Below are 25,223 nucleotides of genomic sequence, written 5' to 3'. Positions count from 1 at the left end.
ATTGTGCCAACAAAAGAAAGTCTTAGGGAGACAAAACATTGCAGGAATAAGCTAATAGAATCCTCCTATTCTTTCCATGATTGAGACGCAGGTGGCACTGTGGTCTAAACCACTGAGCCTAGGGCTTGCCAATCAGAAGGTCAGCGGTTCGAATCCCCGTGACGGGGTGAGCTCCCATTGTTTGGTCCCAGCTCCTGCCCATCTAGCGATTCTAAAGCATATCAAAGTGCAAGCAGATAAATAGGTACCGCTCCAGTAGAAAGGTAAATGGCGTTTCAGTGCGCTGCTCTTGTTTCACCAGAAGCAGCTTGGTCATGCTGGCCACATGACCCAGAAGCTGTCTGCAGACAAACGCCAGCTCCCTCGGCGTATAGAACAAGATGAGCACCGCAACCCCAGAGTCGTCCGCAACTGGACCTAACGGTCAGGGGTACCTTTACCTTTACCTTTTATTCGTTCCATAACTCTGTTAGCTTTTCAGTGTGTCAGGACAACAGAGCCTTGGCAGCCCAGTTCCCCAAAATAAGCTTCTGCAGCGCAATGTGGCTTGCATATAATCATGTGGTAAGCGAATGGTAAAATCTGGAGTGAGTTAAGAGTGACTGTGGATCTTGCAGAAATTCCCTTGGCTTGAACAGGCTGCTTCTGCTGTTTCTTCAGTGAGTCAGCTAAGAAGATGCCAAGCTAAAAGATTGCTATCACCCAATGAGTGGCAGCTGGCCAGTGTCTCCAATTATCTCCTCTTCTTTGCCAGCTGGGTTAGGTTGCAGACACAGAGCCAATGGGAAGCAATGGGACTTGAGAGTTTTTAAAGCCACAGTCCCAGGACATACATTCAACCATAAACGATTTAAATTGACAATTCTGCCTGACCTTCTGCCCCCACTAAGCCTCCCAGATGGATCACCATTCATGCACTGCATTGAAAATATATATCAGATTCTTCACAAATAATTTTGCAAACAGCTTTGAGTGCAACAGTGTTTGTGCAGCAACTTACAGAGGCGCAATGTAACTTCCCTGCCCTCTCTCCTCCCCGCTTGTTTTCACGGGTCTCCTGAATCTGCTCCCTAAATGTGCGTGAGAAGAGACTGAATCTGGAACCACAGATAGGAAGTAAACTTGAGGGTTACCCTGCGAATGCCGCTTTGAGTTCCATCATTGAAGAAAGGCAGGAGGCATACCCAATCCAACAAACTTGGAGATGTCTTAAGCCTCAATGAGCAGATCTGTGCTCAATGAGCTCACCTAACTTTCTCTATATAGCGTACCCATTCTCATTTGCAGGCCACTTTCTCATTCATGAAAACAACTTTTTAATCCTAGCACTGTATTTTAAAGTGCAGTGGAAAGGTGAGGGAAGATTAAAAAATTAATTATGGGCAGTTTCCAACTAGCTCATTCCATCAATGCAAGGATTTCCAATTGGGCAATAGAAATCCCTCCACTTCTGCTCCCCTTGTGTACCCCCATAAATATGTTCTGAGGTTTTTTCCCTAACCCTCTGGAGCAGATTGGGGGAGGGTGCACACAGGGAGAGGAGGGAAGTTCCTTTGCACAAACAGAAACCCCTGTACTGATGCAACAACCTAGAGCCAGTGTGGTGGAATGGTTAGAGAGTTGGACTAGGACCTGAGAGAACAGGGTTAGTGATCCCCACTTAGTAACAAAGTTCACTGTCCAATCACCAGCTCTTAGCACAACCTACCTCACAGAGTTGTTGTGAGGATGAAATGGGCAGGAGGAGAACCATGCACACTACCTTGAGATCCTTGGAAGATAAAGATGGTATATAAATGTAATAAATAAATGAATCATGGGGTACTGCCCTATGACACCCAGAGAACCTTTTTGCGATTGGATAGCTCCTCAGTGGGATAAACAATAAATAACTCATCTTTTGCTAAACCATTCTATCCCACTCCCTCCTAATAGAACACTTTTCAATTAAAGGAATGAGACTTTGGCATGACAAAGTGGCCTCTAATGGTGAATAAAATGAGTATCATTAACAAGAGAAATAGTTCCTGGGCACAATTTGTAAGATAAAATGCATTTTTGGAAATATACAGCATGGAAGTGTTTGATGCTTCTTTTTCTTTTATTATTATTTCACCTAAATGAAGTAGACGTAAAGATTATTTGTGTGTGTGTGTATTTTAATTTAAAAGACACTGGATTTCAAGACGTGATCTCAAAATCAATCTAGGAATAGCATCTTGGTCATATTCACCCTAGAGATGTGTTCTGCCCTGTCAGACAGTTAATTAATATACTTCAGTTCTGCTGTAAAGTTAATCTCTTTTCCGTATTTATCTAGGCTGATGCTGAGGAAGCATTTGACAGTGAATGGTGCTTTTCTATTTATAACTTTTTAGGCCATTTAATTTCAGAGAAATGTTTTGTTACATGGAGGGCAGGCCCATCAATAGCTGCTGCAGACAGCTGGCCCTGAGTCCCCATCTGGTATTCAGAATTTACGTCCTTGGTGTCCGAATGCCAAAAAGTGGAAGCAAATAACTGGGCATATAATATTCCTTAATTTCTTGGTTTTCCCTCTGAAACAGCCAATGCTGAGATGTTTGATGAATATAAGAAAAGCCCTACTGGACCAAACCAAAGACTCATCCAGCCCAGTACTCTGTTTCTAGCAGTGGCTAGCCAAATGCCCCTCAAATGCTTAGAAAATAGGCCATGAAGGCAATAACTTTCCGCTTCTTCTTCTTTCATTTGTATACATCTCCTGAACATGAAAGTTCTACATAGCTTTGATGAGTGATAACTACTGAGAGGACTGTCATCCATAAATTTCTCCAATGCCTCCCCCCCAAAAAAAATATATCCAAGTTAATTACACATTGCGTGAGGAATTACTCTCTTGTCCTAAATGTTGCCTATTTCATTGGATAATCATGAGTTCTAGGATTCTGAGGGAGGGTGGACAATGCCATTCATTATTCTATAAACCTCTATGTGTGTCCACTCCCTCAGCCTTAACTACCTTTTATCCTAAACTTAAATACCCTTCATCTGTTCACACAGCCAGTGTGGTGTAGTGGTTAAGAGCGGTAGTCACGTAATCTGGGTAACCGGGTTCGCGTGTCCGCTCCTCCACCTGCAGCTGCTGGGTGACCTTGGGCCAGTCACACTTCTGTGAAGTCTCTCAGCCCCACTCACCTCACAGAGTGTTTGTTGTGGGGGAGGAAGGGAAAGGAGAATGTTAGCCGCTTTGAGACTCCTGAAGGGGAGTGAAAGGCGGGATATCAAATCCAAACTCTTCTTCTTCTTCTTCTTCTTTCCTGAAGGAACCCTTTAATCACAACAGTTGCCCTTCTCAACCTCTAGAATATGGAGATGGGATACTGAGCAAGACTAAACTTGGCTGAACAACATCACAGCCCTCCCCCTTCTTGACTTGCTATTTAAAATAAATGATTAATCTATATTAGAATTATATCTTGAGCATCATCGGTTGATCCAGATATCACAATGAAAGAAATGTTCAGAAAGATAAAACTTGTTGGGAAAATTCCTTACTACGACCCAGGACAGCCTCTGCCACTCAGGGTGGGTAATAATGAGGTAGGTAGACCAATAAAAACAGCCTCCTCTGTTCCAAACCTAACTGATACATGAGGAATCATGAACAACTAGAAAGCTAGGAATGCCATATGCTTAAAAAAATCAGAGCTGAGTCAGGATAGTTAGATGTGTTTGAATAACCCCGACTTCTTCTGTTCATTGAGTAACTAACTTTATTTTGTTTATTTCCTTAAGCTGGTCCCTGTAGAACCTTCTATGTTCTGATTCACTATCTAGACCTACATTTATGTATGTAGCATAATTGACTATACCGATGTCAAGCAATTTGCTGTGTAATGCTTAAGAGTTTGGCTGAGGTTTTTAAAATAGGTGCAGCAGGGGAAACCCACAACTGTTCTTTATGCTGCAAAAGATGTGGCTAGGAGCAGTTATAAGAATGTTGATTAGCTCACAGGACTATTCCATTTTTCTTCATCAAAGGGGGATATTCACCATACGGATCCTACCTACATTAGCTTGAAGCAAATATTGGCAGCAGCAAGAGCAGGTGATTTTTAAGGAAGGTTGATTGACTGATTGGGAAACACATGAACACAGGTTGAAGAGGCAGCTGGATGGATGCATGAATGATTAGTGGGATGGAAGAAACTGATTTGGGAAGTGGCTCTTCAGAGAAACACCACAGAAAGTTTTACTTGTTTTTATTCATTGAAAATTTGTAGGCAATCCCGGGCTGATCTTTGAAAACAAGAAATAGAAAAAGTGAAAGTAAAAGGATTTAGATATCTCTATGGCAGGTGTGTGTGGAAATTGCATCCTATAAATATTTCAACTTTTTAATTTTAACTTCTGTTGTTTAACTTCTTTTGCTAACTTCTTTTTGTGAAATGTGGATTGCATCCCAGTAGATACTTACCCGAGAATAAATCCCACAGAACTTATCATTTGAAAGCCACCACCTTGGGAGGGCTTTGTCCTGAAAGGTAGTATAAGAGCAGGGCTGGTCCTACCATAAGGTAGAAGAAGGCAACTGCCTAGGTGACAGATCAATCATTTTATTCCAAAACTACAACCATGCTCAAGGTGGCTTACAACATATTTGAAAAAATGCATTAATACAAACATATCAAAAGTAGTAATAAACAATAAGCAAAACTTCAAAAAGCCCACAATGAAATTGAACAATTTTCATATAAATCTTAAAATCCAACCTAAAGAAACTAAAAATTAACAGCTACAACAGCAACAACTCCCTTCTTCAAAACCCTCTCTAAACAATACCCCAAGCAAATAGTCTGCTCAGCAGCCTCAGGTTTTGCAGCTGGAGTCAATCAGGGCCCTGCCCTCCTAGGCCAGGTGGAAAAGGCAAGGAGCAGGCCTTCCTGCCAAGATGGTCTCAGATGCTCAGGAGCAACTCCCACAAATTGCCCTCTGCTGTCCCATTGCCTGCCAGGAGTACTTCGGTCTGGCCTGCTACCTCTGGTGTGGTGGAGAATGTCATCCCATCACCAGCATTGAAGTAAGATTTAAATGTAATGTCTTGTGTTGAGCTTTAAATGTAATGTCTTGTGTTGAGCTTATTATGTATGAGGATGTTTTTACTGTTTTGTGTTTTTATATGCTGTAAACACATGTGACCTTCAGGCACAGGTCAGGTAAAAAAATACAAAATAATAATAATTATTAACTCCAGTCTGGCTGGTTTTTGTACATGAAACTAGAAGGCAGAGCTACTTTGTCCTTTGCGTCAGGCAGCAAAATGCCTTGGGCCAGCCCTTTATTTTTTTATTTATATAGCAATGAAACCTCTAAAGTAGTGTCTTAAACCAATAATATAAACTCAGTGGGGCGTATTTCTGAGTAGACATGTATAGCACTGGTAGAAAATTAAAGGATTCCATTTTGGAAGAACAAAACCCCAAAGCTTTAAAGATCAATAAGAGCAAGGTAACTTCCAAGCATTGTGAATAAGAGAATTGATGGTCTCCTTCAGATAGCTCAGCAGGCAATTAGAAATCAGTGGAAGAGTACACTCCAATAGTACATAAGTTGAATTTATTTCCTGCATCTATGTTCATTGCAGAGGTTTCTAGAGAGTCTTGTTCCAAGGGCGCACACTATGAGAAATCAGTGTCTGGCCTTGAGAGAGAGAGAGAGAGAGAGAGAGACTGAGAGAGAGACTGAAGTCTCTGTGGAGGAATTAACTTGAGAAAGTAAAGAGCAGTAAATTGCCAGGAGCATATGGTATTCATCTGAGGACCCCGAAGGAAATAAAGTGTGAAAGAGCCCTGGGATTCTGATGAGCCTGTACAGTGTATGTCAGCCATGCTAAAGTGATGTCTATCTTCCAGAAATCAAAGGAGATACCTGGAGAGGCTCTGCTCCAGCTTGGCATTTTCAATCATTTGAAAGCCTTAACAAAAATTATCTATGAACATAGGGCACTTTCCCCCACCCCCACCCTCACCCCAAACCCTGGGAAACCTGGAAAAAGCCAAGTGAAATTTATGAGAGCCTGAGAGGGCTGGTCCATTTCAACTCAGAAATAAGTTCCACAGTTATCAGCGTGGCTTACTTGCAGGTACGTGAGCAAAGGGTTGCAGGCTAAGGGAATCAATACCAATAAAAGTTTGTACTGTAGTTCACTTCCAGCAAATTCCATGTAAACTTTTTGAGGGGAAACTAACATAGCAGCATAACTCGCTCTTCACTCTCCACTATGCTTGCAGTATTCAGCAACTGGCTGTAGCCCCCATGAGAACTGCCATCAACCTCCCTTGCGATCACTACAATAAGACTCTCTTGGGATTGCGGGTTCAGCCCCTTGAAACTCTGTAAATAAATAAAAAAGCATGCCTCAGTGACTTGTCTGGAGTGAGGGAACTTGGAAAAGAAAAAATGCACAACAATGACTCTTCCCTTCATCTGTCTGTCATTGCCTGTTACATTAGTGTAACCTTGGGCCCAGGATTTAAGGGGTGGGCAATTTACCTTGCACTTTGTCCTTCTGTGGTTGCTGCTCATGCTTGCAGTTTTCTGTCCATGGTCCATGCTTGCTGAGTTGATGGAAGTTGGAACCCAACAATATATGGAAGTCTCCTGCCTTGGGCGGAGGGGCTGTACTGCACAGCTATGCCTCACATGAGAGTAACATGTGAATAGGGTTTTTATGTTCCACTGCTGTGCCTTGTCTATTTCCAATTCACTTGCAGTGAGATGGGACAACCCACTACATCTTTGCAGTATGTGTGATGGATCAGTCAGTCAGTCACTACTGATGCAGAGACATACCCAGCTTGGCATTCTCACACATCATTTTTGCATAGTTGCTAATGTCCCAGCACCCTGGCAGGGAACATCACCAATGCCTGCCCTGTGCTCCTTTAAATATGATGCTGCGTTCAATGGCATTGTGGGAAATTAAACTGGCAGGTGCCTGGTGCTGCCAATCAGAGGAGCACCAGTGCCATTGCTCTATAAGCCACCAGAAAATGTACTGGCATAGGAGCTAGTCCACCAGGGCACTTAGACAAAGGTCCCTGCCAACCTGAGACTACTACCTGTTCCATCTTTTCTCAAATCATTACTTTAGGCACACCTGCTTGGAAGCAGGACAATGCAGAAACTAAACTGGCAGGTTCATTTGCGTGTGGACAGTTCTAATATTTCATGGTACAAAAACCAACTTTTTCAGGTGCAGGAGTGATGAGTGCTTTCAGTTATAATTTAGAAAAAAGTATCATAAGATTACCCTATTCCATAAGAATTCCACAAACACCCAAAGAACTTCATTAGAGCCAAGGCAAATATTTTTCTGGCTCTAGTGTGGACATAACTAACAAACAAAAGTGAAGTTAAACTAAAGCAACATGTTCAAATTCCCAACTGCCAAGAACAAATATCACCCACACTATAACACATTACTTGTCTCCTGGTACTACCTTAAAAAATAAGTTGACTGCCTGCCCCACATTGTACTTGATAATGCATTTTTGCTTTAGAGAGCTGGTGGGAAAAAACGGCAGAAAGGATGTGTTAATTCTACCCCAGGAGTGTTATTTAAATGATACAGTTCTTAAGGACTAGAAATTTTTCCAACCCTTCTATCCAATCTTAGTGTTTGCTTTTTTAAAGAAAAAATATATCTAGCATCAAAAAATAAATAAATGCTTGAATATGTCAAGAAAGTGGCTTTATTGTTGCTACAGACGATATAAAGCATCAAGGATGTGAGCAAAGCTGAATTAAGGATCCTGCAAGCGACGCTGCACAGCACAAACCAGCAATGTAGATTCGAAAGCCTGTACCTTGAACTCTAAGTGGCTGCCTTGTAAACCTCTGGAGTAAGAGCTGACCTGAGGCTGGATGCTGTCACTGCCACAGATCTGGTTGAATGAGTTCCAATTTGACCCTCAAGTGACAATTCTACAGGGAACAGCAGTGAGAAATGCAGGAAGACAACCATTTTAATATAGTTCTCTTGGACACAGGCAGATCTAATGCGCTGGTGTCACAAGAAATAAAAGATGGATGGACTTTCTTAAAAGGCTTTATGTTCTCTGGATCAAAGCTAAAGACCTGTTTAGATGCCATTGGAGACGGAAGGAGCCATGCGAGCTACACAAAGATTGTTTGGGAAGGGCTGGGATAATTGTCGGAATTGGAAGTCCATTTCTGTGCATTGTGCCAGCACGCCAGGTTCAGTTACAGCCCCCTTGTTAACACTGTATTATTGCTAATCTCACAGTCCCTCCATGGCCTCCAACCTTCCCACTAATCTCTTTTTGGTAGCCACAAGTGTTAACTTGCTGTGCGAATGTTGACAGAAGCATCACTGCCATCATATTGAAGGACCACTCACTGGGAGTGCAAAAAAGAAAAGAGGAAGAAGTAATAATATCACAATTCCCCTGGAGCCGACTGTATTCTTAATATCTTAGCAATTTTATCAGGTACAGCCTCGGGAAGCATTTGGCCTGAGATCAGCATCAAATCCATATATTCCTCCTTGCAGTGAATAGTATATAGGTGCAATGAAATCTGGACAGCCATTCCCGCTGCACCTGTTGTCAAAGAAATGTCTGGTTAATGGCTCAAAATGCCGGTAAATGTTTCCAGCGGGGGTTAATGGTAAGGAGAAGGTCACACAATTGCCCACCCCTGTGCATGAAGAAAATGCACACAATTTTAATTTATTTACATACTTAAAATATTTACAAGGTAGCTGATTCTTTTTTGGTAACTACCCTCACAAGGCTGCTTCCAGACATTAAAACGCGATTATAAATCCAGTATCAACAAACACTTTGCAAAAATAATAATACCACATCAACATACAAACCAGTCTTGGCAATAAATGTATAGTATCAAGCTTCTAAAGAGACCCCTGACCATTAAGTCCAGTCGCGGATGACTCTGGGGTTGCGGCGCTCATGTCGCTTTACTGGCCAAGGGAGCCGGCATACAGCTTCCGGGTCAAGTGGCCAGCATGACTAAGCCGGTTCTGGCACGGAAATGCCCTTTAACTTCCCGCTATTTATCTACTTGCACTTTGACGTGCTTTCAAACTGCTAGGTTGGCAGGCTTCTACAATCCCATTAAAAACGAGCTAAGCCTTAACAAACTTTCATTAAACAAAAAACAAAAACAAGCTGCCAGCCAGTTAAAGCCCCAATAGATGCACAGCTTCTTTTTGCAAAGAAGCCATTGGAAATAGGTGAGTCTTAAATGCCATAGGAGAGTCTTAGGGCATGGGGCCAGCACTGAAAAAGCCCTCCCTGCTGTACTCCGTGGGCTAATTTATCTCATTGTTGAGTGTGCAAGGAGGGCCTCCTAGGCAAATCTAAAGACATGGGCAGATCAGTTTTTTGAAGCAGAGAAATGAAACAAACAAATTCCTTCCAGTAGCACCTTAGAGGCCAACTAAGTTTGTTATTGGTATGAGCTTTCGTGTGCATGCACACTTCTTCAGACACTGAGGCAGAGAGTTAAGTGAAAACTTGATGCATCTTAGATTGGAGGATGTGTCTCTCTTTCACGCTCAATGATGCAGGGCAATGGATCCTTTGCCAGGCAGGAGCATAGTGCTATCAGGCTTGCCTCCACTTATGCTCTATTCTGCATATTTGAAAATGAGACAAACATTGTAAAAATAAAAGCTAGAACGGGTCAGCAAACTTTTTCAGCAGGGGGCCAGTCCACTGTCCCTCAGACGTTGTGGGGGGCCGGACTATATTTTTTTTTTGGGGGGGGGAATGAACGAATTCCTATGTCCCACAAATAACCCAGAGATGCATTTTAAATAAAAGGACACATTCTACTCATGTAAGAACACACTGATTCCCGGACCGTCCGCGGGCTGGATTTAGAAGGTGATTGGGCCGGATCTGCCCCCCGGGCCTTAGTTTGCCGACCCATGAGCTAGAACATCTCCAGTGATCAATCTCCAAAAGAAGCCAAACCTTAGTAGTGTTTCCCCACGGCATGGAAAGCCAATGTGGCGCCCTCCAGATGTTTTGGACTATAATGCCCATTGGTGTGGCCAATGGTTAGGGATGAGGAGAGATGTTGTCCACAACATCTTGCCGGTACCACATTAGCTCCCTCGGCCCTGGAACTTCTCACTGCTCAGGGAAGTGAGGCAAGGTTAGCATAAGCCGCTTTGTGGCACTGAGGAATTCAATACTTTGGCCTCCTCATGAGAAGAGAAGACTCCCTGGAAAACACCCTGATGTTGAGAAAGATTGAGGACACAAGTAGAAGGGGACGACAGAGGATGAGATGGTTGGACAGTGTTCTTGAAGCTACGAACATGAGTTTGACAAAACTGCGGGAGGCAGTGGAAGACAGGAGTGCCTGGCGCGCTCTGGTCCTTGGGGTCACGAAAAGTTGGACACGACTAAACAAAACAAAATAACATAATGAGAGAAGCTAAATACAACATGAGGCAAGTCTGAGGCAAGAAACAAGGAGAGACAGTTGGTTCCTCTTAACGGAAACTTAACGGAACACACACTGAAGGGAGGGGCTGATTCCAGAGCAGACACAAGCCACGCCCACCAGATACCAAGCACTCTACTATTCAAATTAGGGCCCAGTGTTTTTCTTATAATCACAGCCTTCCCTATTATGGTGGAGTAAATCTTATTTCTATTTAAATTATAGCAGTTATTTCTAAATTTCCACCTATATATAAAAAATTACATATGCAACAAAAGTATTTCCTCATTTTGTCCTCTGTATAGTGATCAGCTTCTCCTAAAACAGAGAAAAATGTAAGTTGTCAGTTAATGTTAGATGAAAATATTGCTTCTCATTAGACACTAGGCACTAAAACATCAACCCTGTAGCATTTCAATTATGTAATTGTATTTTATTGTAATTTCTTACTGTAAAGCTTATTTGTATGACAAGTGGGATGTAAATATCTGAAATAATTACAATTAAATAAAAATTGCAGTACCTTGGTCAGATGAAGTGGGAATACTGAGCTGAAGTTAATTAGCATGTTGACAACGGATATTTCATTGTCTACTTTTGTTGTTGTTGTTGTTTAATACCCTGAGGAGAATTCAGCACCCCCCTTCCTGCTGGTTGGGAAGTCAGGGCATTGTACAATTTTCTTATGTTGATAATGACTGGCATTTGTGCGTCCTGTATGGTTTGTATGTGCTATATGGTAAGTTGCCACTGGGTAAACTTACTTAGTAAGTGGCCATCAATAGTCATCATATATCTTATTAATCTTAGTGGAATTCATTAGTGTAGATGAATCCAACAGTGTCTGCTGTACAATGCAAAAGACATTTTTCAAGGCATCAATTTCTGCTCCCTCTATAGCTCTCTATTTTTGGATAAAAGCAAATGCATGTCCTTTTGAGTTTGTTGTTAATGTGTTACTTTAAACCACACGAGGGCACTGTTTGTGTAGCAAGCTAGCCAGCACATGCTTGTAAGCCTCTTTGTCCTTGTTAACTCCGCCCCTAAAAGCAGAACAATTTTGTTTGTTCTTCTCTACAGACAATATTTATGCAACTTTCTCTCATCTCTACTCTTCTGTAAATAATTACTGCATGAAAAAAGCCTTTGAACTCCAGAAACTGTAAGTGATTACCTTAATCAAATTCATCCAAGGTGCAAGGTCTGCTAACACCTACCACACCCAAAATCTGCTCCAGCGGGTTGGAGGAACCTCTGAAGTAAAGGTGGGAAGTGGAATTCCTGTTGTGTGCGCAGAAGTTTGCTTGTGTGCTGTTGCACGTCACCTTCTGTAATTTGTTTAGAGTCAGGGTATGCATCTAAAGTAAGCCTTAACTTACATCATTTCTTCTTATTCTGCAGTAACAAACAAGCACAGTGGTACCTCTGGATGCGAACGGGATCTGTTCCGGAGCCCCGTTTGCATCCTGAAGTGAACGCAACCAGTGTCTGCGCATCTGCCCATGCGTGGGTTGCGATTTGCCACTTCCGCGCATACGCATGACGTCATTTTGAGCGTCTGTGCATGCGCGAGTGGCGAAACCTGGAAGTAATGTGCTCCGTTACTTCTGGGTCGCAGCGGAACGTAACCTGAAAACGCTCAACCTGAAGCACATTTAACCCGAGGTATGACTGTAATGGATCATTGTTGCTAATCTCCCAGCAGCTGGGAGAGAAAAAATACAGTAAAATTAAGATATTCTCTTCTACATTGGCTTTTATTCTCTTCCCCCTTTACTTCAAAATATCAAAATCTTAAACTGATACTGTGTATAATATTTAGGCTTTGTTTTTCTGTGTATGCCTTTTGGAATTTTGTTTTAGTAATTTTGTTTTATACACTAACTTAATTACCTCATGCACACAAAGGAATTTGTGGTTGGCTATCTACGTGCTTGCAACAGGGATCCAGCATAATTAAACAGAATTCCCTTGCTTGAAGAGTTGCAGATGCTTTGTGCACGTGGTGCTGGAGGTATTTTTTGAAACAGAAACTGAATCGTCACAAGAGCCCTTCGTTAAACAAAATTATGTGGCTGCACAGTGCTCACTCTCTGCCCACACCCGTTTTTGCTAATGGCCTGCTTTTGCATTTGCAAATTCATAAACTGCATTAAAGTAGTAATGTTTAAAGTATTTCTCTGGGACATAGAAGTTCACACTCTGGAGACGCTGAAAGGGGGCATCCCTCACTGGCCACGCAATGGGCAATGTTGGAGCGGAAAGCGAGTTTTGTGCCTTTATAAATGGCTGCCTCTTTCCCAGTATCTCTGTTCTGCTTCCTCCATGTCCTCCTTTGTGTAATTTTAAAGTGAAAACATACGAGTGCCGGCCAGCCCCCTCTGCATTTATTCAGCTGCACCTACTTATTCAATTTAAATTGGAAGGAGGGTTTACCAACTTTCAAAAATAAATCCTGGACCAGGCAAAAGACTGTATAAACATAGGTCTAATTTCATTTCTACTTGTTTTTAAAGAATCCATGTAAGCTGGGGAAATGGGTGGGGTGGAACAGGGAGAAAGTTACAAGTGACCTTTTTCTACTTGGGGGTGGGTGGCAGAGGAGGACGCTTCCCCTTCCTTCTAAGGGCACAGCCAAATTAACAGGCCCTGAAACAAAACTGAGAGATTAAATTAATGGCTTCTGGCAAACTGTCATGTGGCATTAAGTCTATCATTCAACACAATGTCAGTTTGAAAAAGCTTCAGATAGGGCATTTGAATGTTAGAATCCTGATTAACTGATTAAATGAATTCCACTTTTATCGTTGAACATGACCCCCTAAGACCAGGATAGCTGGCTGGCAAATCCTTTGTTAGCCACACCTGGCTTTACTTTCAAGTAGGAGGAGATAATCATAATGAAAACCAAAGGATTAATGCAGATGATATTTCGGGTGCAGCAATTTAGAACTTAAATTTTTATAGGTTAATTTAAATCTCATGGTGTTGTAAATGTCTCTGTTCAAAGTGACCTGGATCTGGACTTTTCCCACCTGATGTACATATTTTATTTTATTTTTATTTATTTTTAAAATGTAGGATGATTTCTTCAGCTGCTAACTTTTTCCTAAAAGAGCCTCTGTTCCTTTAAGAGCTGAATAAGAGGCCAGAGCTTTGCCTATCAATCACCATGCTCAAAATAGTCAGCTCCTAACTTTTTTAAGTTGCTTGTGAGACTTTTTGTGGATGATCTTCTTCCCCAAAAAACTAATTTATTTTGTGTTGAGGTTGTTATAGGAGTGTTCTTTCATATCCTTTCATACGTTCTCATTGGCACCATGCTGAAAACAAGAAAGACATCTTAGCTCCCTCTGCACAAACATTCAGGAATGGCCACGTGGAGCCATGGATTTTGCATTCTTAAATAGATGCATAATCACCTAATCATTCTCATACATGTATATTTTTCTTGAGGTCACACTATGGTAAACAGCTTGTAAGAATTCTTCTGACTAGGGGCACAGCAGAACTGAACGAGGGGATAAATGTGCACAATTTTAAGCAGAGCTAGGCTCATGAAAGTGACATTTATTGCTGCAGATTTAAAAGAAGAAATGCAAAATTAATTATGGTTGTCCATAGTTTCAGAACAAAATTCTGCTTTATAGCATAAAATTAATTCAGTGTTAATGAAATTTCCTAGAATCGAGCTGTATACTAATTGCTGGTCCTCCAGTATTTGGCTTAAATACTCCTCAACAACCTGGAAGTATATGAAACATCAAGTGATGACAACTGTATTAAGCAGCTATCAGGGGTCAAACAGCAATAGAAAGAGCTCCCGGATTGCCTTAAGCAGAATATGGAATAGAGGCATGCAACAGAAGCTTCAAGACTTCAGCTGATCAAATTATGAAATGCTGCACATCTATATGCTAATCAGCCCATAATCCTCTTGTTCCTCTGATGAAGGGTGATAGATAAATTTAAGAAATATTGAAATAATTTTGGAAGCTCAAGATCACTGTGTGTTAAGGGACAACCCCCAACTTCCCCACCACCATAATCAGGCCTTTGTGGAGTTGTGGGGCTACAACAGTAACTGCAACCCTGTTGCTCAAAAGTAGCCATGGCAGATGATGGGAGGCAGGACAACTGGGCCCAGTTTGGATTCCTTGCTGTTGTGTGATGGCAGTGAGGCTAGGGCAGGATCCAGTGAATCCCAGGCTGGTTCCATCCTTCCAACGCTCCATTTCAGGGCTTCCTGACCAGCAGGCCTATTACCCACCAGCACATTTGTTGGGCACAAGGGGTTGCGGTGCTAATGGAGAAACATCTCTGCAACAGAAGGGAGGGTTTTAGTGCTCTTTTATGTACTGGAAGTACTTGGTGGATAGCATGGTAAGTAACTGCAAACTGCAAAACGAAGAGACAATTTCAGAGATGCTTTGCATTTCTCCTACATACATCCTGAAGTTGTCAATAGGGAAACAAGAGGCAAGTTTTAAAATATTGGCATGTCGGAGATGACATGCAGCTGTTGGTGAATCAGTTTCAGGGAGCTTTGCCAGTTGCATGGATCTGGCTGTTCCAATACATGAACACCGGTTCTTCAGTCTGGATTCCTGCCAATTCCCTGTAAGTGAGTAGGAAACAGTAACACTGAACTCTGTTCCAAAACAATCATCCTCCCTGTAGTAAATCTGGGGCTGTGCAAACTGTACTAGGCTGTGTTGTGCTCTCCTTTCTGACAGACAGCTACTTTATATTTTTATATACATTGTTATCCCTTATATTAATATATGCTATTAGAACACAGCTTTGGTCAGAGAAATGTGTCCAAAAACGTGTATGTTAGGGATAAATATGCATATATTAAAATGATATCTAAAAATGAATTATATCAGGAAATATAATTGATTCAGAGAATCATAGAGTTGTAAGGGAACCCAAGGGTCATCTAGTGCAATACAGGAATCTCAACACATCGTCCCCCATCCGATTTAAAACTATACCAGACCTTGTTTTGTTTTGCAAATGTGCCAGCAGTTGTTTTTTTTTTATTGCTGCACCACTTCCTTGCAAAATGTGTATATTAGGCAAAAATGCATACACAACTGCTGATGAATTTTTGTGGGGGCTGGGGTGGGGGAAGAAACTGATTTGGAAGTGTGTTGAATTGAATTTAAGATTGGAAAAGCAAGAAACCGAGTGAAACCCATTTTGACTGATCTGTCCATCTCTACTCCAGAGATTCATCCATCCCTAGTTCAGTAACACAGAAAGATAATTTACTACCATCCGAAGATGGATAATTCTGCATAACAGATAAGACAACACAATTTGGCTTCAATAGATTATTTCAGCTAGCGCACCATCCAAAATAATAATATAATATAAAAACGGCTATATCTCCCTAACCTGGAATCTCACATAAGGCATGGGACAGATCTAGATAACACAGATAATGAATGTTTTCAAGAACCACTTATTGCTTCTTTATTCCAGAACCCTATGTGTGTACCTGAAATCTCAAATATCAGCAGTACCTTAGATTCAGTCTGAAATCTCCTTCATAGAACATAGTCTGAAAATATTTTATTATTAATTTTTTAGTGATAATGTTATTGTTTTATCTTTTTTTGTAAATCGCTTTGAGGTTTTTTCAACAATCAAATGGTTAACAACAACAACAATTATTTTATTATTTATACCCCATCCATCTTACTAGGTTTCCTATATAAATTTAATGGAATAAATAAAATGAAATAAGCTACACTGTAGTTACAACATCCAGACTAATATTTGTACGCCCCACCCCGCTCACCCACCCTTCCAGAATTTTGGAGAATTAGCACCTAGAATAGCTCAGTTGTTAGAGCATGAGACTCTTGGATGTTGGAGTGCCTGAGTGATGCCACAGGGCCTATTGAGTACAATACAAGATTCTTATCTTGCCTCCTTGGCAAGTTTCCCGTAGGCTTGGCAGAACATCCCATTGTTTAAGAAAACAGAACCCATATTTTCACCAAAGTGTCAGCAGTAAACAGATAGCTGCTTGTTACCGTATATCACCTGAAAACCTCTGCTTCTAAGATCTCCATTTTGTGAGGAGAAAAGTGTATTTAAGAACATGAGTGAGGTACAAAGATGGAAATCTGAGCTCCAAAATGTCTGTATGCTCTCACACAATGCAGTGCAGGAGAGCAGGACTTTGGGAAGGTAAAACCTTGAGGCAAAGAGATTCCTTCCTGGTTTTCACTTAAAGGTCCTGCACATCGCAGCTGTATTCCACTGTCTACACCCTTGCACCTAGAATATGTAATTTCTGCTACTTGTTGTTCCCTATAGCAATAGGGACCTCTTATCTCTTTAGTTTAGAGCTACGAATGGGTCAGGATGCTAATAATTGATGCTGCCTTGCGCCATTCCCTTTTCTTGTAGTAAAAATGTTGCTTTAGTCTGGTCTGGATCTAAATTTGTGAGCTTTACACACTTTCCTCCAGCTGGTCCTCCAGGTTTATTTCCTCCAGCAAAATATCTCTCTCTTATCCAGGAGGCATTTTTCAAGTGACACGTGAGTGGCAGGTTCACACAATTGAGGGTATCCATGTGTGTGGCACTGTTCTATAAAGCAGTTTTCCACTCAGAAGCATCTTGTGCTTCTTTCAGGACCTTTCCATTTGTAGATAAAATTCTCCATACTCTAAAGATGACTTTTGTGTGTGCAATTGTCTTAGTACCTAGGTCCCAAAAGCTTGGTGAACAAGGCAGATGAATAACTTGGGAATTGTTGTGGTTAAAGACATCCCTGCACTTTTGCTAAGGCAAATACTTTGATCTTGACTAGATAATCAAAGTTTCTTCTATATGTCTGAATAACTTCCACCCACTCATAAATCTGAATAAGCCTTGGCTTCTTCCACCTCTTTTACGATCCCTTAATAGTTTTTCTCTTTAGCTCCAAGTATTCATCCAAATTTTTCTCTTTGATGGCCAAAACTTTGGTATAGGAAACCTGAAATCTGTATCTAGTCATATATATATGTGTGTGTGTGTGTGTGTGTGTTGTGTGTGTATATATATATGTTTGTGTGCGTGTGATGTGATATATATATATATATATATATATATATATATATATATATATATATGCTTTCGTAGATTTTCACGGGTATAGGAATGCAGGTTTTGGTGTCTTCGGGTGTCTTCCCGTGTAAGAGTCGGGGTGTCTGTGCGACGTTTCGACGAGGTCTCACTCGTCATCTTCAGGCTGGTGCTTTCGGCTTCTTGTTACTGGAACAGAGCAGAGTCTGGTGTTTGAGTTCCTATAAATACTGTTGAGGGGTGTGTTGTATAGCCTTCAACGTTCTGGGCAGAGAGGAAGTTCCTAGATTAGTGTGTCTTTTCTTCTTTTGTTCCTTAATTACTTGAGGGATATCTTGGGTGATTTCATGAGTGATATTCTGAATATCACTGGGTGGGTCATTAAGTGTAGATTAGTTGCTAAAGCTCTCGTGTCTTGACCTCTTGAGCTTGTGAAGAGTTTTTCTGAGAAGATGGCTGTGCTGCATTTAGTTGTGCTCTGGCTTGGCTTCGTGTATAGGGGCGAGCTATGGTTTTGTGCCTTGTGCCAGCCAGATCTGTGTAGGGATTGCAGGGGGGTGCAGCATCCGGAGGTGCCACTATAGTTTGGTTGCTGGATGGAGTCTGTAATATGTCTGTGGAGAGGGTCTGGGTTTGGGTCTGGTGTGGTTGATTGGTGACGGCGTTCTGTGTGCCTCTGGTTCTGGTGTCGGTTTTTGTGGGGAGGGCTAATTTCCAGATGTCTGGCAGGCGGGACGTGTCGTCACGCTTGTTCATGTTGTGAGGGTGTTTCTCTATCTCGATGGCTTCCATGATTATTCTCTTGTGGTGATGTTCCATGTTAAAGAGCAATTTGGAATCTGCAAAATTAATTTCGTGTCCTGTTTCTTTCATGTGTTGGAAAAGAGAGGAAGTTTTTTCTTCTTTTTTGACGGCATTTCATGTGTTGGAAAAGAGAGGAAGTTTTTTCTTCTTTTTCTGACGACTTCCTCTCTGCCCAGAACGTTGAAGGCTATACACCACACCCCTCAACAGTATTTATAGGAACTCAAACACCAGACTCTGCTCTGTTCCAGTAACAAGAAGCCGAAAGCACCAGCCTGAAGATGACGAGTGAGACCTCGTCGAAACGTCGCACAGACACCCCGATTCTTACACGGGAAGACACCCGAAGACACCAAAACCTGCATATATATATATATATATATGCTTTCGTAGATTTTCACGGGTACAGGAATGTAGGTTTTGGTGTCTTCGGGTGTCTTCCCGTGTAAGAGTCGGGGTGTCTGTGCGACGTTTCGACGAGGTCTCACTCGTCATCTTCAGGCTGGTGCTTTCGGCTTCTTGTTCCTGCATATATATATATATATATATATATATATATATATATGACTAGATACGGATTTCAGGTTTCCTGTATAAATTTTCTACTGAAAAAGTCCAGTTCTTTATTGTTTCAGTTCTCTAATTATGGAGAGGGGGGCTCCAGAATTCTATAAATATAAGAAGGATCGGGTCTACAATTCTATGATTCTGGGCGAGAGGGGGAAGCTGAGGGGAGATTTACCTTTTAGTCAAAAATGCTGAATGAAAGTCTTTTTATTACGTTATATATCAACGAAGTAAAATTGCCTCTGAAATCTGACCCCAGTATCTATTGCCACTCTCTTTTCAGAAAAATCTAAAGAGGCTGGCATGGGGTTACCAAAAGCCAGAGGGAATGTGACTTCAGCTGAGGCATTCATGGCTGGGCAAATATTGATGGTTTGTTATGCTAGGAAAGAAGCTTTATGAGCCCCTCTGGTGACTGGTGTTGTGACCTGTGCTCATATAAACTTGGAGTTAGATGTCGACTGCATTATGTGGCTTTGCTATAGAATTTCCTTTAGTGAGTGCCTGAGGTAATTCTCAGATGGAAGAGCCAAATTGTTCCTCCTGAGCTATAGCTAATAAAAGGACCTCATCCTGGCTTCTTGTCTACCAAGCATTTACCAGCTGGGTTCATTTAATAAATTGTAAATTGTTGTGTGTGACTGTGACCATATTTGGTAATGTTGATGAATTATCCTTTGTTGATGACATATTAAGACCACAATCCTACCCTGGATTAGATTCAGTGAATTTAGTTGCATTAGCAGAGGGTAAGTGGCCTCAAGAGTGGAAGAAAAGTATGTGAGATTGATGAGAGTGTTGCTGTTGTAATATTTCCATGAAATTATAATCTGTCAGAGCTAACTATGTGACAGCCATTATTACAATGATGATACAGACATTTCTGATCTGTTTATGTGGTTGCCTGTTTTGAGGTAACAACCCATTGACTCATTGCTGCCTTGAATTTGTGTTCACAGAGTGAAAAAAATAACTTTAAAATAGCCAGCATATCTTTTCTCACCTGTTTTTTACTTCAAGATCAATAAACAGAAAAGCCCAGGGCCTCCCTCCAATATTTTTTGCCATTTTCTCTCATACCTTTAGGCACTGCTACAATATGAATTCGCTCTTCAGTCCCTTCTGTTGTCATTGCCTCTGTGTTGGCTCCCATGCAACTTTTGATATAAGGTATGGGTAGGAAACCCATGACCCTCCAAATGTGGTTGGATTAGTTATGATGATGATGTTGTTGTTGTTGTATATTTATTTATGCCCCACTTTCCCCCCCATTAGGAAAATGAACCCCAAAATACAATTAAGCATTGATATAAATAAAACTAGGCACATATATAAAATCTGTTTAAACATATCAGTAATAACAACAAAAACAGCACAGCACCAGTCATTTCATTGAAATCAGTCAGTGCCCAAAAGTCTGTTGGAACAAGAACTTCATCTGCCACTGGAAGAATAACAAGGAGGGAGTCTATGTATCTTCTCTTGGGAGAGAGAGTCAAAGTCTGGGAGTAGCCACCAAGAAGGCTTTCTCCCATGTCCCCAGCCTGTGAGGGTGGCAGCAGGACCAAAAGAAGGGCCCACCTGAAAACTCAAACCACATTACATCCCATTTAGATTAGCGGGGTGCCCAAACTTTTTTCAAAGAGGGCCAGATTTGATGAAGTGAACATGCATAAGGGCCCACCCAAGTTGCTGAGCTTTTTTTACGATTTTACCCCAGTAAATAAACTGCCACAGGGGCAGGGAAAAACAGGCGGACTTTGGACATGCCTGGATTACTGTAACACACTGTATGTAGGGCTGCCTTTGAAAAGTGTATGGAAACTTCAGTAGATCCAAGATGCTGCTGCCAGATTGCTGACATTCCTTGTTGCAGCAGTTCCATTGGAAAATGCTCCATTTCCAGGTACAGCTCAAAGTTCTGATTATGACCCACAAATCCCCATACAGCTTGGGTCCATGCCATCTGAAGGGCTATATCTCTATAGATGAACCTTCCAAGGCTTTGAGATCTTCTGATTTAGGCTCCAGTCCTAAGATGAGGAGAAGTGGGTAGTCCAATGGCAGGTCTACTCCTTAAGTCAGCAGGGTAGGAGGGAGAACAGGGGAATAAACTTTGACTCCTCTATCTGTTTCTTATTCAATAAGAATTATTATTATTATTATTATTATTATTATTATTATTATTATTATTAATAATAATTACTATCCTTCCCATGATCTGATGTTGGATCTTTCCTCCCCAGTGTTGGAGTTCTGAGGAGGGAGTTTCAGTCAGTCCTATGTCCCCTAGGACACTTACTCCACATATCCAGCTGCTTTAGTTTGTGGAGAAAGAAAGCAACATTTTAGTGCAGCAGCACCTTACACCTTGGAACTCCCTGCCTTTTGATTTCAAGCAGGCACCTTCACTGTACTTGGTCTGGCGCCTGCTAAAACCATTTTTGCTTAGCAGGCCTACCCAGCTATCTAGAATGTTGACGTGTGTTTTGATCTGTTTTTGTTTATCACTGGTTTTATTTTTTTAAAAGGTTTTAAATAGTTTCATACTGTTTTTACCATGAATGTTCTTGTTTTGTTCTTTAGTAAACCACCTTGAGAATTTTTACAAATCATGCAGTGTATAATTTTATGAAAATAAAAGACCAGGGACCATAAGATTGCAACTTTGGGAAGATTTTTATTAAGCCCCAAAGTAGCTATTGTAGTATACATCTCTGGTTCACATTGATAAGACCTTTGATACTTTCAGTGTTTTATCCCAAGCTATCTGTTTTCAGACCAATCCTTTAAATAGATTTCTTATGCAGAATTTTGTTTTAAGTTTCTGAGCAGCCTGCCTACCCTTGAAAGAGATGAATTCCATATTTGCCAAGCAGTTTGTGAGAGACTATGGTTCTTCTGCTTCCCCTTCCCTAAGTTCTTTATTGAAAGATTGCACATTGAGCCCATTTATAATCATAACCAACCCTACAATTAGCAAGCAAAATGCTTGCTTGTCAAAGCCTTTATGAATGCGCTCAATTAAATCGATGAATAGTGTTAATGAACGTTTTCCCCCACACACTGAATGCTAAAGCCTGGAGAGTGTATCTGGTTTTTAACGTAAATATTTTAACAGAATGTTTTTATAAGTTGAGGGGATTTGGGGAGGACCGTCTAATTTACAGCCCAAAAACTTAGTGTGAGAATTTGAAGAGATCATCCCAGGCAAGATGATCAAGTGTTATGGTGCAGTGTGACATGTGCAAGGTCAATGCCAACAGCCAGCCTCCTCAGGCACTGGCTGGGGCTCTCGTGCTCTGGGAGAGACCACAGCCCTGACACCTTCCCTGGACTGGGCCTTCCTGCCATATCCACTGGCTCAGACTTGCAGAGCAGAAGGGGTGGGTGGGTGGGTGGGAAGCCGCCATTTTTATATTCCCACAGTGCTCTGGATCAGCATTATGCGAGTCCACTTGGGGATTATCAAAAGTGGGTGAGTGGGTGGCTCACAGGCAGAAGAGCAGTGTCTCCTGGAAATTATTTTACACTTCTAAAAATACCATTATATTTGAGGGAAGGGCTGATAGTATACAGAAAGCCCCAGGTTCATCTTCAGTTAAAACAATCAGTACACAATTTGCAAGGCTTACTCCTTCAACTGAGGAGAGGTACTGCCAGCCTGAGTTGGATAAATAGACTGACCAGCTGCCTAAATAAGCTCACAATGAGCTCCAATTTATCCCACCCCCTGATGTTGCTTTGTGCTCATTGGTTTCTGCTGACTAATAATAATAATAATTAATAATTAATAGTTGTTGTTGTTGTTTACACTGCCCATCTGACTGGGGTACCCAAGCCACTCTGGGCAACTTCCAACAAAATTCAGAGGGGGAAAAGACAAAAACAGATATAACATTAAAAGCTTTGTGAAGCAGAACTGCCTTCAGATGGCTACCTATAGATATCCAGGTCAGTTTATATATGGTTGCCTTAACAAATCAACACTCTCTTTGTGACTCTCCATTTCCTTCCTTCCTTCCTTCCTTCCTTCCTTCCTTCCTTCCTTCCTTCCTTCCTTCCTTCCTTCCTTCCTTCTCTCTCTCTCTCTCTCTCTCTCTCTCTCTCTCTCTCACACACACACACACACAGAGAGAGAGAGAGAGAGAGAGAGAGAGAGAGAGAGAATTATTGAGATTTGAGGAAGGAGAATGGTGACCTCTGGTATCTACCGCCTCACACATGCTGCATTATGAAAGGGAGAATGTCTCCTAGACTATAGGGAATTTATCATCTAACACTCAGTGGAAAAAGCAACAGCTACAAACTAACTACCTCTGCATTTTGGAAGCATTAAAATAGAAAAATAAGTCATATGGTAGTTGCCCCACGCTAATTATGTTTTTTTGGCCGAGAATGGTTTCTTCTATTAAGCTGAAAGTGAGACATGCCATGTGATACGCAGTGGTCTATCAATCATCCAAATATTTATTATCCTCCATCCACAACTGCATGGCTGTTGTGGTCAATATAAAAGAGCATTCCTTTTTGTCTAAACATCATAAATGGTGTATAGCACAGGTTTTTGCATTTCCAGTGTGTATTTTTCCACAGAATGAGGAATTCTATGGGCCCGTTGTTAAGGATTAATGGTCAGATCACTTCATAAATATAACGCACACTCTTCAGGAACACAACAGCTCTCGCTGAGACTATGATGAGTGTTGATTAGAAAATTTGTGTAGTTGGTTCATTGCTCCAAGCACTAATTAGGCCCGCGTCACTGAACATTCCTATTTAGTTTCTCTATTTTTATTTATTTATTTTGCACAAAAGCCATGTTTTATTTGCAGTGAGTTCTGACAGCGTAAATTGCTACCATGCTGAATTGGTCTATATGGGATAGAGGAATGATGGTAAATCACATTTTAATTCACTGTTCTTGGGGATATGAAAACGTAGGAACATAATTTCCTGCTTTTGGGGATATGTGAAAGGAACACAAGAGCTACCGTACTGATTTAGAACAAAGTGCTATCTACTGCTGCATTCTTCGGCCAAATGAGGCCAGGTAGTTGCTTCTGGGCAGCTCATAAGAAGGGCATGCCAGCAACAGCCATCTACCCCCACCTCACCCCACTAGCAGTTGATATTCAGAATCATGCACTCTGAATAAGTACTTTTGTCTGTCCCAAATCTATTACGAATCAGCCTCTATCAAGTCCCACCCACCCCCAGTTACCTTTTTTTAAAATCAGAAAGGGCTTTATATTACAGGCAGCAACCATTTTAGGTGCATCAGATATGTGTGCAACCATATATGCGTGCATTGTGCCAAACCTGGAAGTGACCAGAAAACATCAGAAAAGTGGCACAAAAAGTTCTCAGCTAAAGAAGTCTGTTTTAGAGGTGATTTGTCTTAATTTTGTTTCTAAGATCAACAATTTTACATTTGAATTTTTGCAAGGTCCAGGTCTGAACTTTGTGATTCATTAATTTTGAATTTGTCATTTAACCCTTGAACCCACCTCTTAACACTTCTGTTGTTTGGTTGTGTGCTCCTGCAGGGAAGAGACATACAAAGAATTCATTCAGGGTTTATCTTTCGTTACTTATGTTTCTATGAAAGCCATGGCACCATGCATGTGCTTCCCAGGAAGTCACCCATCCAGCACTGACCAGAACCAGACATGCTTAGCTTCAGCCAGGTGATGCCCTCAAGTGCCTTCAAAGCACATCTTGCTTCTCTGCGGTCTCCCTCTTCTGCTTCAGTAACTCACCTTTGAACATGTTTATTATCCAAAGGACCTACCACCTTGTTGTATTGAAAAACATGTTTGTTTTCCATTGCAAACATTGTAGCAGTTGCACTCTTGACTATCTCTTGCCTTATTGCCAGCAATACATATGTTTTGCTGGACTCTTTGCTCCTATTTATTTTCCTCATATTCAAAACATGTCCACTTTTTAAGAGAGAGCATCTCAGTTCCATGCTGGACCTGGACTTTGTATCTTTCTGGCGTTTTCTCCTATGAAATTAAATATTACCATATTGGAGTTTCCAGTAGCTTTCCAGTTACTTGTAGTTTAAATTGCTTAGATAATTTAGAAGCAGAGATTGCAAAAGCAGTTGATAAGAGATGGAAAGACAACTTAAGCTTTTACAAATGAATGGAAATAAATTCGTATTTGATGGACTGGTAGATGTTGGGAGGAGGGTAAACCAAGCCCTGTGCAAACCACTAATACCCCACCCTGCCAGTTATTTTGCTATTCCTTGCATGACTTTTCGCATCACT

At 41.3% G+C, this 25,223-nt stretch overlaps 2 long non-coding RNA genes across 6 annotated transcripts in view; one reads left to right on the top strand and one right to left on the bottom strand.

Annotated features, from left to right (window-relative positions):
- LOC309531856 overlaps positions 1-25,223 on the top strand; it is a 63,364-nt gene that overhangs the window by 8,677 nt on the left and 29,464 nt on the right. For 4 of the 5 annotated variants that reach the window (XR_014219478.1, XR_014219479.1, XR_014219480.1 and 1 more), the window contains exon 3: positions 11,563-11,644. This is a non-coding gene — a long non-coding RNA (uncharacterized lncRNA). Of the gene's footprint in view, positions 1-11,562; positions 11,645-14,167; positions 16,047-25,223 lie in introns of those variants that run through there. The other variant, XR_014219482.1, reaches the window with a different exon arrangement.
- Positions 7,186-10,751, bottom strand: LOC309531863. The gene is made up of 2 exons (XR_014219491.1): positions 10,482-10,751; positions 7,186-8,606 (listed from the first exon to the last, which is right to left on the bottom strand). It is a non-coding gene; the product is annotated as an uncharacterized lncRNA (long non-coding RNA).

The sequence above is a fragment of the Podarcis vaucheri genome (assembly GCF_965113315.1).
Source record: "Podarcis vaucheri genome assembly, chromosome: 4".
Classification (NCBI taxonomy): domain Eukaryota; kingdom Metazoa; phylum Chordata; class Lepidosauria; order Squamata; family Lacertidae; genus Podarcis; species Podarcis vaucheri.
Note: the sequence above shows the minus strand (reverse complement) of the source record. Positions and strands in the feature narration are given on the sequence as shown.